Raw genomic sequence first — 12413 nt, 5'->3', positions numbered from 1 at the left:
TTACACATGCTTCATTAATCAGCTGGTGTGATTATCGCCCCACTTCAGTCGCACCGAGGAACTCATTTGTCTACAATTCAACGAAAAAAAAATAGATAAATAGTTTGGCTCCATGTCATCTGTGTCAGGAAGTGTGCATAAGCGTGAAGATGAAATGTTACATATGTTCATGTTTTCCGACGCAGTTGTAGCATACCAAGTGACCGTACTGTTGCGTTGATCGATTGGAAAGTGTGTTCACTCACAAGAAAGGCACGACAGCCGTGGTGTTTGCCGTATGTCCTACCGACCCTCACCGGCTGTGATGAAAAGCGAGAAATCTTTCAAATACCGACGACGTTGTCCAATCGACCCAGTCAGTCCGTCGGATCTGACAACTTGGCTTATCGACACGGGCAGCTGCCAGCTTATTCTCATTTCAAACAGACAAACCAATTAGATGCGGAAACGCGATAGCTTTAATCTACTTTCCAATGCAGAAAAGTTTATGTGTTGAAGGGAATATAAACCTGCATGAGGAAACATTTAGTTATAGCGAATTTAGTTAACTACGGATTGAATATATCAATAAAAAACTTCATTTCGCCATGCAATCATAAAAATGGCAACGCCTTAGGGCTAAACCGCCACTCGGAGAGTTGACCACTCGTAATGACAGATTTTGCAGCCAGCTGTTAGAGTGCTGAACAAAGGGGGCTCCCTTCTCTAGGTTACCTGGCCTTCCTGGCTGTATTCAAACTCTAGCTCACTAACAAACTGCATCACTTTAGAGGTATTTGTAGCGACTAGAGCTGGATTAATTTAGAAAAACAAATTACTACGGGGGTTCCAGCGTAAACCCGTACGGATGATTTACGACGTGAATCACGAAATGAGCCGAGTCTAAACATCGGACCTGGAACGAGCGAAGCAAGAAAGAAGAAAACCAAAACAAAATATTAATTCAATAATAAAAATAGCTGTAAAATATGGGCCCAGTTTCCCAATATCAGGTTTCTAATGAAATCGTATAAAAAGATATGGCCGATTCGTCGTCACCGTCACCCGTCGCGTCGTCCCCCGAGCGGAAAGTATGTCGCCCATCATCACGCACCTTCGCTGTGTTCGCTGTGGGATGCGATAGGCTGATGGGATGAAGCGGAAATCGTTCTGGTACCGCTACCAAACAAAGTGCGATGGGTCCAAACGGTTCCAGTGCATTGGAGTTAGCGAACCGCCGCCATCCGCCGTTCCCACTGAACACCCGTCGTCGTCCTCGTCGTCGTCGTCGTCGTCGCGTGTGTTGACTTCGAGATTAGAGGTGCTTCATCAGTTCAGCTCAGACAGACACGACGGAGCGGTGCATGCATGCTGCTGAGAGATGCGTGCTGTCAGGGCCATGGCATCCGACTTAAGAATAACGGATTCCCTATTAACATGTGTTCCCCTCTGCGAGGAAGCTTTATCATCACCACTCGCTGCATTTGCGCTTTCTTCCCAGCTTGCAACAGCGGCTTTTCCTGTTGCATCCGCGGCCATGGACAGGTAGGGGCGCTAAGTGGAAATTGATGAAAGATTGCATTCTACGCATGAGTCACAGTGCTTTGACTAACGATCGACGTTTCATGCGGAAATAGTTTTATGCTCGCTGCAAACTAACATATTGTTGGGTAGGCAGTTGGTAGCGGGTAGGGAATTTGAGCGGCACTGACAAATTGCTGCTAGAGGTTAATTAATTTGCCTTCGAAGAACCGTAAATAACGCACCGATTGCTTAATCAGCTTAGCACGGCAGAAAGTTTTCTTCAATGTTAGCATACATTACTGTTGATTAACATACGGGAACTTCTTGGCAAAGAATATCTTTTCTAGTGCTTTAGAAATTGGTGGTTCTGGAGAATCTTCACTTTCTCCGTTCGGGTGTGCAGGCATACTTCACTGAAAATATCCTGATGTTTTTTTTATTTCAGAAGTAATAACTTTATTATTGTAATCTTTAACTAATAAATGCTGTATGGGTTTGCAAATCATGCAGGCCAGAGAAAAATTCTCAACTTTCCTGAACAAAAATCTTTTAACTTAGCAATTCTAAAAATTGTGATACTAAATGGACCTTCTCTACAACATTAAATTTAAAACAAAATTCCTCAAAATGTAATCGAAAAGTCGGGGTTTTTAATTCAAGCATGCAAGCATGCCCGGTATTGTTGCGATAAGTAAATTAATGACCGAAAGTTTAATCTAATCTCAACGCTAATTCTAGCTTTAATTTCAAATTCAAGCTTAAATCCAGTGTCAAGTCCGATTTGATGTAATACTTCAAGCCGCCCAGTTGGCTTCGAGGTACGATGCTGGTCTAACAAACCAGTCGTCGTATGTTCGAATCTCGGCTAGGCGGTGCTGCTAGGTGGAGTCAGTAGGATTGTTGCACTAGCCCCGTAACTGTCCTGTACTCTAACAGCCGGCTGCGAAGTCTGTCGATAAAGAAGGGTAATGTCTAAAGACAGTTTATGCCCAAGGCTTTGCTTTTTTTTGGCTTTTAATAGCGTGCGGTGCGAAATGGAACTGCCACCTGCGAAAGTTTGTTCTATTTGTGAAACAGAATAGAGATTTATAAAAGAGTGCAAAAGACAGACAATACTTCGCACATATTTTACAAACGCTCCAAATGGCAGTTCTATGAGAGTGCAAGAGATCGATTTATGCTTACATAGCGAAATGCAACTGCACATTCAAAGAGACAGTCAAGCTTCCGTATACGAGGAGAATTAAATTATCAATTTTACTAGATAGGGTAAAGAACTAATTTTAAGCAGTCTAAGCGGGTCACTGATTGTTTTACCTTATTACAAGCGATGGGTTGACTAAGTGGGGGATATCAGCATACCAATCTTCTTGCTATCTTTAGTTCTTCAAGCTGTTACCATTGGAAGACACTATTGTTGAGCTAAACTTTTGATTTTTCGCTTTAAAAGTTGGAGCGGCGGAACTAATTTTGAACAGACCGAACCTATTTTCACCCGCAAGGTGCTTTTTTAAGCAATCATGAAATCTGAATTTTTTTACGTCCCCTTAAAAAATCCCTCGAACTTTTCCCCCTATTCAGTAAGTTCGCGTTCCTATCCGCGACCTAGTAATCGGCATAGCGTATCGGCATAGATGCGTAAAATGCCATCTGTCTAAATTGTTTATCGGGGCATACACTCACCGCACCGTTCGGCAAACGGTATTCGTCGTCTCTTTTATTCTCTGGTGTTCTTATGGGAAACTGCGAGTTTGACGTCTCACTCGCTGTTCATAAGGATAGTGGGAGAACAAAAGAGGTAAACATATAGCAGTACAAACAATCCGACTCAGAACAGTGTTGTCAAAGCAAATAACATTGAAACACATCGTTGCTTTATTAAATCACTGAGAAAATCTTCGAAAATTATGAACATACATTTCTCTTGAAACTATTGAACCACGTTTTCACCATAGGAGGTTTGAGTTAATTTCAAATTTAAAATTCTTATTTCCAGAATCGAAACAATGTCTTGGCAACACGATAGTTCATCAGTTGTGCTGCAGCTGCTGCTACTGGTGAACAGGTTCCGTCAATTCAGAATTTGTTTTCAGTTTTGTTAGAAAATAATAAAATTTTGGGCTAGTGACAAAGCCTTAGATAATAGAAAAAAAAGAGAGTGAATAATATGGTATGTGACAATTGATTGCTTGACTTTTAGAGTGGTTGTAATCAGTGCTGAAAAATGTGATGGATTCGTTAGTAGCGAGGTGGCGATTACCTTCAGCAGCTGAAAAATGTACGTTTTTGGACAACAATTTTTAATTCATCATATTTCTTGTCGGAAACCCAATAAATTGTGTTTGTGTGAATCAAATGTATGGTTAAGTGATTTGTGAAGATGATCCTATCAAAAGATTTGGAAAATATGAATAAAAAAGTGCATTTTCGGCTCATTTATGTTCAACTGATTAAAATGAGTGACACTGCTTATCTCGTTCCTTACCCTAGGTGAAGATTGTATACGTAAATCGTACATTTACACATAAACACAGCTATGCTTAAATAAAAAATCGCGATTATGATTCGAAAATTAGCTAAATATCCTCTTTTTCGTTCATGTTTATTCAGCAGACGCATCAACCATACTAACGTAGGGCCGACAGCCTCATTTTTCTATTAGTTGCTATACGTGACATTGTTCCATGTATGCAGAATGTTATGTTGCCTATCTCGTTTACGCCAGATTTCATACTGCACGCTAGTTTATTGCTGTCAGAGCGAGAGCATAAGCATGCTGAATTCATTTCATCTGTGCTAGAAAGAGCAAAGAATGAAAAGTATATTGCATCATTTCAGGCGTACTGCATATAAGATTTTCAAGCACTGGTCCCACCTGCCATTGAACAACCCAATATATTTTTGGGCCTCATATCGAAATTTTCCAGTCTCATCCAGTTTAGCATTCTTCGCACCAAAATTTCCTTTACTGAAAAATAATTTCAAGAGCATTTTTGCGTCCAATTTAATGTCCCATTTTACGTTCAATTTTAAGTCTAATTAATTCCAATTACGCCTACGATCTCAAACCCATTTTCAAGCCCAATTTGTGTCCAACTTAATGTCCCATTTTAAGGACACTTTCAAGTCGAATTTAATTCCCATTTTAACTCCGATGTAAAGTACAATTCAATGTAAAGTTCAATTTAATGTCCCATTTTAAGGACAAATTCAAGTCAAACCTTATTCCTATTTTAACTCTGATAAGAAGTTCGATTTCAATTCCAATTAGATTTCCCATTTTAGGTCCAATTTCATGTCTAACATAATTCCGATATCAAGCGCAATTTCAAGTCTAACTCCAAGTACAATTTCGTATCCAATTTAATGTCCCAATTTAAGGTAAATTTTTTATCTAATTTGTTTCCAATTTCACCTCTGATTTCATAATTGCAAGTTTTAAGGACAAATTCAAGTCACATTCAACTCCGATATGAAGTTTAATTTCAAGTCCAATTAAATGTCCCAGTCTAGGTCCGATTTTATGTCTAACATAATTACGATTTCAGGCCTAATTTCAAATCTAATTTCAACTACAATTGCAAGTTTTTAGGGCAAATTCAAGTCAAACTTAATTTAGCATAAGCATAGGTTACCGCCTGTGTGCTGCTACTCCGTTATTTACCAAGACCGATGAAAATTGCAAAATGATGGCTGGAAAAAGCATACTTGGGACAGCACGCTATTCCTCATTGTGCAACCTTATCAGGTCCCTGCATGCTGATCAATACCGATGCCGGCCACGTCCGAATGCGGGTCCTGGTGGGATGGGATGGAATGTTAGTCCAATACTTGTTGCTACTATAGACCAGGGAATCCTCTGTATGTTCACAAGTATTTCGGGAAAGGAATTGTTGTTAGTAGATGCGGGGAGCTAGATGGATAATATAAGTATATAAGCATCAGTTATATGAGACTAACCTGGATATTCGAAAATTTTCTTGTAAAGCCAGTAATTACGAAAATTAAGATATAAAAAATACCTTTTAAAAAATTTAGTATAATACCATTGGTGCTCATATCCAACCATAATTTAATATATATCGAAAAATACTATGCACATGAGAGATTTACGGCTCGGAAACTACGTGACAACTTATTCTACCTGAAAACAAAAATCAGGGATAATGAAACGAGCCAATGTAGTCCCTAAGTTGATAAGCATTTCCTGTTACCAACGCTAATATGCAGAGATATAGCACCCTACACGCTTGAAATTCAATTCAAGCTACTTTAACTCCAATGTAATGTTTAATATAAAGTCTTATTCATTGTCCTATTTTACCCATCCTATTAATCCCTATTTTAACCTCGATGGGAAGTTCAGCTCCGCCTTACTTAATGTCCCATTTTAAGTTCAATTTTAAGTCTGATCTGATTCCAATTTCAGCTTCGATCTTAAGATACAATTCCTGGTTCAACTGAGGTCCAATTTAATGTCCCACTTTAAGAACAAATTCAAGTCAACCCTCATACCTACTTTAACTCCGATGTGAAGCTCAATTTCAAGTCCAGTTTAATGTCCCAAAGCAAAGCCTTGGGCTTAAATGTCTTTCTAATACTTGACCCTTTTTTATCGACAGACTTCACAGCCGGCACAGTTACGGGGCTAGTGCCACAATCCTACTGAGTCGCGATTCGAACATACAACGACTGGCTTGTTAGACCAGCATCGTACCTCGAAGCTAACTGGGCGGTCGTCTCATTTTAGGTTTTAGGTTAATGTCCCACTTTAGGTCCAATTTCATCTGGAATTAAATAAAAAGAAAACTTAGCTCCAAAAACTTCAGTTCAATTTCATATCTAACATAATTCCGATTCCAAGCCCAACTTCAAAATTATTTTAAATTTAATTTCAAGTACAATTCCGAATTCAATTTTATTTCCCAATGTAAGTTAAATTTTAGGTATAATTTGATTCCAATTTCAACTCCGATTTCAAGTACAATTGTAAGTTTCAAGGAGAAATTTAAATCAAACTTAATTCTCATAGACCAAACTCGTGTTTTTAGTCTTTGACCTTAAAATGCGGTCAGGCATTAATATTAATATTTTTTTGAAACGGTGGTTCTACAATTGATGGAGGGACGGCAGGGGGAAAGTAATGAAACTTTTTTTTGGAGTGGAGGAGAAAGAGCGGGAAGGTGAGGGGGGGTTATTGGTAGCTACGCTTAACAAGTAGTCGTTATGACTCCTACCTTTTGTCCAATGCTGGAAGGTGCATGAGTCAAACCAAGCTATATTCTAAGATTATAACCGGAAGTGAACCCACAACACCCGCCAGGGCATGTGGCTCGCTGGTACCCGTGTACTTTTGAACCGCAGAGGCGCTGGACAAATGGAGAGGGTTTTGCAGTCTCCTATACTCCTCCTATACCCCTATACTTTCTTGAGAAACTGTGTTTGGTCAATTTCTTCCTAGTAGAGAAAAAATATGGGTGGTTGAGAGTGTTGCAATAATATCGTTTTCCCCCTTTAATTTAAATTCAATATCAAGTTCAATGTTATGACTCATTTTAAGTCCAATTTCTTAGTTTATTTGATTTACTACATATTTATGTCAGACTTAAAGTCCCATTTCAAGACTATTTTAATTACAATTTCAAGGTATAATCTATCTATACCTATAAAAAAGAATTTCTGTCTGTCTGTCTGTATGTTCCTTATAGAATCGAAAACTACTGAACCAATCGGCGTGAAAATAGACATGTAGAGGTTTTTGGGGCCAGGAAAGGTTTTAGTGATGGTTAGAGACCCCTCCCCCAACTAAGAGGGGGGGAGGGGGCTCCAATACAAATGAAACACAAATTTCCTGATAACTCGAGAACTAATCAAGCAAATAGAACAAAATTTGGCATGTGGGTGTTTTCGGTGACAAGAATCTATTCTATGGTAAATTGAGACACCTCCCCTCTTTATAAGGGGGATTATAACTCCTCTCCCCTCTAAGAGGGGGGGCTTCCATACAAATTTCCTCATAACTCGAGAACTAATCAAGCAAATGGAACCAAATTTAGCATGTGAAGGTTTTCGAGGGCAAGAAAATTTTCTATGGTGAACTAGGACCCCTCCCCACTTTAAGAGGGGGCTAGTCAGCTAGTTTTAATTATAATTTCAAGTTGAAGTTTGAATACTAACTCAAATCCAGGATAGGTCCAGACTTAAGATTAGACACATTTTCCGCCTTCTCTATAAAATTCATTGTAAAAAAGTCTTCAAGGTAGAACTTAGAAGTTCGCAGCCAGTATTTTGCGATAAATTAATTTCATAAAAAGGATCTGCCCTCCTCCGGTTACTGGATAGTTTTCCGGCCAAAACATGCTTTTGAAAGGTCGGTGTCCCATGTTCTATTTATATCAGGGCATGCGTGTCCACAACGATCCAGTTGACCCGTTATTTATTTCATTAGGAATTGCACTAGTGCAGCAGAAATCTTTAAAATAAGTTACCAACCTAATAGGTTCTCAAACTTGCAAATCACTAAATATACTGATATCAAGTGCAATCTGGTTCTGCACTGCTTGAAACATATGTTTTCTAAACTTTGGAATAGATTACCGCAGTTTATTCCAGATTAGATATCAAAGCACAGTACATTTTCAACTTAAAACATTCTCAATGGATGTTACGACGGAAACTCTTCGATTATGTTTTCTTTTCAGTATACCTACATATGTATGTATATATAAAACTTTCAGCAGAGCCAATTACGCCCAGATCGTTACGATTTTGCAAGGATTAGTATACAACCCTGTGTATCATGAAACTTTCAATCCGGTTGCAAAAAAAGAGAGCAAAAATTTTATTGCACTTTTAAGACAATGGTGCTGATGCTGGTGCTGGTACCTATGTACTTACCTACTGCCACTGGAAACTTTCCATCGCACAACCCATCGAGCGAGATTGCAGGACCTACAATCGCAGTCGAATCTGAAAGTACACCCATATGTGGTGACCGTTTTTATGACTCTTATTTTGAGCTCTCCGAATGGTTTCGTCCCGCGGCACTGAAAGCCACATTCGCTCGCGCAAAGTGTCTTGTTACACCGAACCGAAGGAGCTAAACTGTAAATTGGCAAGAAAAAGAAATAGAACGAGCATTAAGAGCCCGTCAGCAGAGAGGGGAAAGAAGCGAACGGAACGGGAGGAGAGTTATTTTAAAAGGCACGAGTCAAACCACTTTTGCGCGATTTCCGATACGCAGCAAGATTTAGCTGAAAAGTTCCAAACAAACCTAAAAGCGTTCGACATGGTCAGAGTGAAGCGGAAAAAACAAGAGATGAGGAACGGGAGCGGAGGATTGATACGATCGTCGAAAGAGGCAGCTGAATAAAAGCTCCGAAGAGTACCCCAGCTGCGGCCATAGGGTAAAAGCTTACCATCGGTTTACACTCGTTTTATTTCGTGGTCGTACCTACGTTTACGTAGCACGACGATCGACCGCACCTGCACGATACAGCAGCCAAGATGGCTGCCGGTCGATCGGAGCTTTCAGAATTAACCGTCCGTCATCAGTTGTGGTAAAACCAAACCGGTTCCTTGATCGCCATGTTGCCAAGTTTCCTGACGATCATTTACTTCGGATTCGGAGCCTGTTTCCACTCGGTTTTGCGATCGTGTAAACATTGACCTGTATGTACCTTGTAGGTGTCTGGTACTCATACGCGAGATGAAGTTGTGTATTTCTACGACATAAAAATTCTAATTGGTTGTAAACAAGCGAAATCCACTTGGATGAGATCTATGCATGTGTAGGATGTGCGGGAGTTGTGATTGTTTACAGCATTCAATTCGGTTGAAGTCGAAAAGTATAGGTCAGTTAGATTCGATCATCGAGTATGACGTTTTACCCGTTTTACACTTGCAGATTTTTTATGTCCTGAAGCTTTGTAAGTTTAACTCTAATTTTATGAATTTTGGTATCCATCTGTGCCAATATTGTGATACTAAAATTTCAAAACGTATATAATTTAAGACATCTATTCTGAAATGTTTTTGCAGGCTTGATTAACATTTTGTTTTTACAAAAGCGTTTTTCGCAAAAAAATGCTCCGACAGGAAAAAGTCAAGATATTTTTCCTGTTTGATTTCTAGCACTAGATTTTTTCTACCCGTCTGTCTTGTTCGTAAGCATCTATACTGTTATCCATCGATAGCAGTACATGCGCATCGAAGAGGACGGGTGCTGCGAAAAGCAGCAGAAAGCATACTTACCTGGCACAGGGGTTACCGTGATCAGCAAGGCGGTTCCCCCAGGGCGAGGCCTTTCCATTGCACTTTCGGTTAGGTTGACCCCTGCGATTATCCCTCATGTGGATAACTCGTGTGTGAAATTTTTGGTAGCCGGGACGTGCGTACGCGCACATCCCGACCATTATTTACAGTAAACTTTGGAGCTAGAGTGTGAGTGACATCTGATGTCAGACATCAGTCATCACATCAGATTTGTGATTTACCATACCGAAATCTGCGTCAAGATTTTAAAAATCCATAACTGACGTTATCAAAGATAGTGATGTCCGAAATATTCAATTATTCGAGTACCGATTAATCGGTGGGCGTTTTCGGCACTAATAGATTAATTCAACTATTCGTGATAGTGGTGTTCGATTAAAAATATTCGAATATTCCTTTGATTAATTCGATTAATCGAACGATTAACGATTCAAATTATTACATGAAAACAAACAAATTATGGCAATTTCACTGAAGAAAATGATAAAATTTATATGTATTTCATAAAGAGACGTCTTAGTTTTCAATATTGAGTAAGGCCATTGCAAAGAATTTCAAAAGTTTTTGTACCCACCACCCCCCACCTCCCTTGAAAATTAGCTTGAAAAATCAGGGGACAAAAAAATAATTTGTAGGAAAACTACAAAAATTAGTGTACGTGAAAAACTCGAAAAATGAGTGTACGAGTTAAGTTAATACTTCTAACACGAAACGAACGACAACGGCCAACGATGCGTAAATTTTGCAGCTTCCCGCGGTATGGTAGTCCGAAGTACCTTCTTCCCCCGCAAAGATATCCACAAGGCCACCTGGAGATCACCAGACCAACGAATAGAAAACCAAATTAACCATATTCTAATCGACGGTAAATTCTTCTCTGATGTTATAAACGTTCGCATCTACCGCAGTGCGAATATAGATTCGGATCATTTCCTAGTTGCAGTCTGCATGCGTTCAAAACTCTCGACGATGCATAACACGCGTCGAAGTCGTACGCCGCGACCCAACATCGAGCAGCTACGAGTCACCGGAGTTGATCAGGAATACGCGCGGCAGCTGGAAGCAGCGCTACCAACGGAAGAGCAACTTGGCGCAGCAACTCTTGAAGATGGTTGGAAAGGCATTAAGACCGCCATCGGTAGCACTGCTCTAGCGGCACTAGGTACAATGAATCCGAACCGAAAAAATGATTGGTTCGATAGCGAACGCGAGCAATTAGTGCAGGAGAAGAATGCAGCACGTGCGAGAATGCTGCAACACCGTACGAGGGCGAATGTGGATCGATATAAACAAGCACGGAACAGGCAAAACTCGGTCTTCTGGAGGAAAAAGCGCCAACAGGAAGATCGAGGCGATGGAAGAACTGTACCGTGCTAACGATAAACGGAAGTTCTACGAGAAGTTAAACCGTTCGCGCAAAGGCTATGTGCCGCCGGCCGATATGTGTCGAGACTCAGACGGTAATCTTCTCACAAAACACGAACGAACGTGAGGTGATCGAGAGGTGAAAGTGGAAGCAGTATTATGACGAGCACCTTAACAGCGATGTAGCTGGACATGGAGGTGACGATATGGCAATAGATCTTGGAGCACGTGCAGAAGACGACAGAATACCAGCTCCCGACCTCCAGGAGGTAGCAGAAGAGATCGGTCGGCTGAAGAACAATAAAGCGGCTGTGGCTGATCAGCTACCCGGCGAGCTGCTGAAATACGGTGGTGATGCACTGACTAGAGCGCTGCATTGGGTCATTGTCAAGATTTGGGAGGATGAGCTACTACCGGAGGAGTGGACGGAAGGCATCGTGTGTCCGATCTACAAAGAGGGCGACAAGTTGGATTGTTGCAATAACCGCGCAATCACACTGTTGAACGCCGCCTACAAGGTACTCTCCCAACTTTTATGTCGTCGATTATCACCATTTGCAAAGGAGTTCGTGGGGCAATATCAAGCGGGATTCATAGGTGCCCGTGCCACCACGGACCAGATTTTCGCGCTTCGGCAAGTGTTGCAGAAATGTCGCAAATACAACGTGCCCACGCATCATTTATTCATCGACTTCAAATCGGCGTACGACACGATCGATCGAGATCAGCTATGGCAGATTATGCACTACTACGGATTTCCGGATAAACTAACGCGATTGGTCAAGGCGACGATGGATCGAGTAATGTGTGTTGTTCGAGTATCAGGGGCAGTCTCGTGTCCCTTTGGATCTCGAAGAGGGTTACGGCAAGGTGATGGGCTTTCATGTTTGCTGTTCAACAACTGTTTGGAGGGTGTGATAGGAAGAGCGTGGATAGATACGAGTGGCACGATATTCACGAAGTCTGTCTAGCTTCTTGATTAAGCTGACGACGTTGACATCATTACACGTACCTTTGAGAGGATGGCGGAAACGTACATCGGACTGAAAGCTGAAGCCAAACGGATTGGACTTGTCATTAATGTATCGAAAACAAAATACATGAAAGAAAGAGGTTCTAGAAAAATGAATGCTGATCTCCCTCCCCGGATTCATTTAGACGGTGATGAAATCGAGGTGGTAGAAGAGTTCGTGTATCTGAGCTTACTGGTTACCGCAGACAACGACACCAGCAAAGAAATATAAAGACGCATTATGGTAGGAAATCGAGCC

General features: G+C 40.8%; 1 non-coding gene across 1 annotated transcript; it reads left to right on the top strand.

The window, feature by feature from the left end:
- The first annotated feature begins 9748 nt into the window (after positions 1–9748).
- LOC128744828 (U1 spliceosomal RNA) lies at positions 9749–9913 on the top strand. Its single transcript, XR_008412451.1, has one exon. It is a non-coding gene; the product is annotated as a U1 spliceosomal RNA (small nuclear RNA).
- The last annotated feature ends 2500 nt before the right edge of the window (positions 9914–12413 follow it).

This window comes from Sabethes cyaneus, chromosome 3 (assembly GCF_943734655.1).
Source record: "Sabethes cyaneus chromosome 3, idSabCyanKW18_F2, whole genome shotgun sequence".
NCBI lineage: Eukaryota > Metazoa > Arthropoda > Insecta > Diptera > Culicidae > Sabethes > Sabethes cyaneus.
The sequence above is the reverse complement of the archived record's forward strand: the minus strand, read 5'-3'. Positions and strand labels throughout refer to the sequence as shown.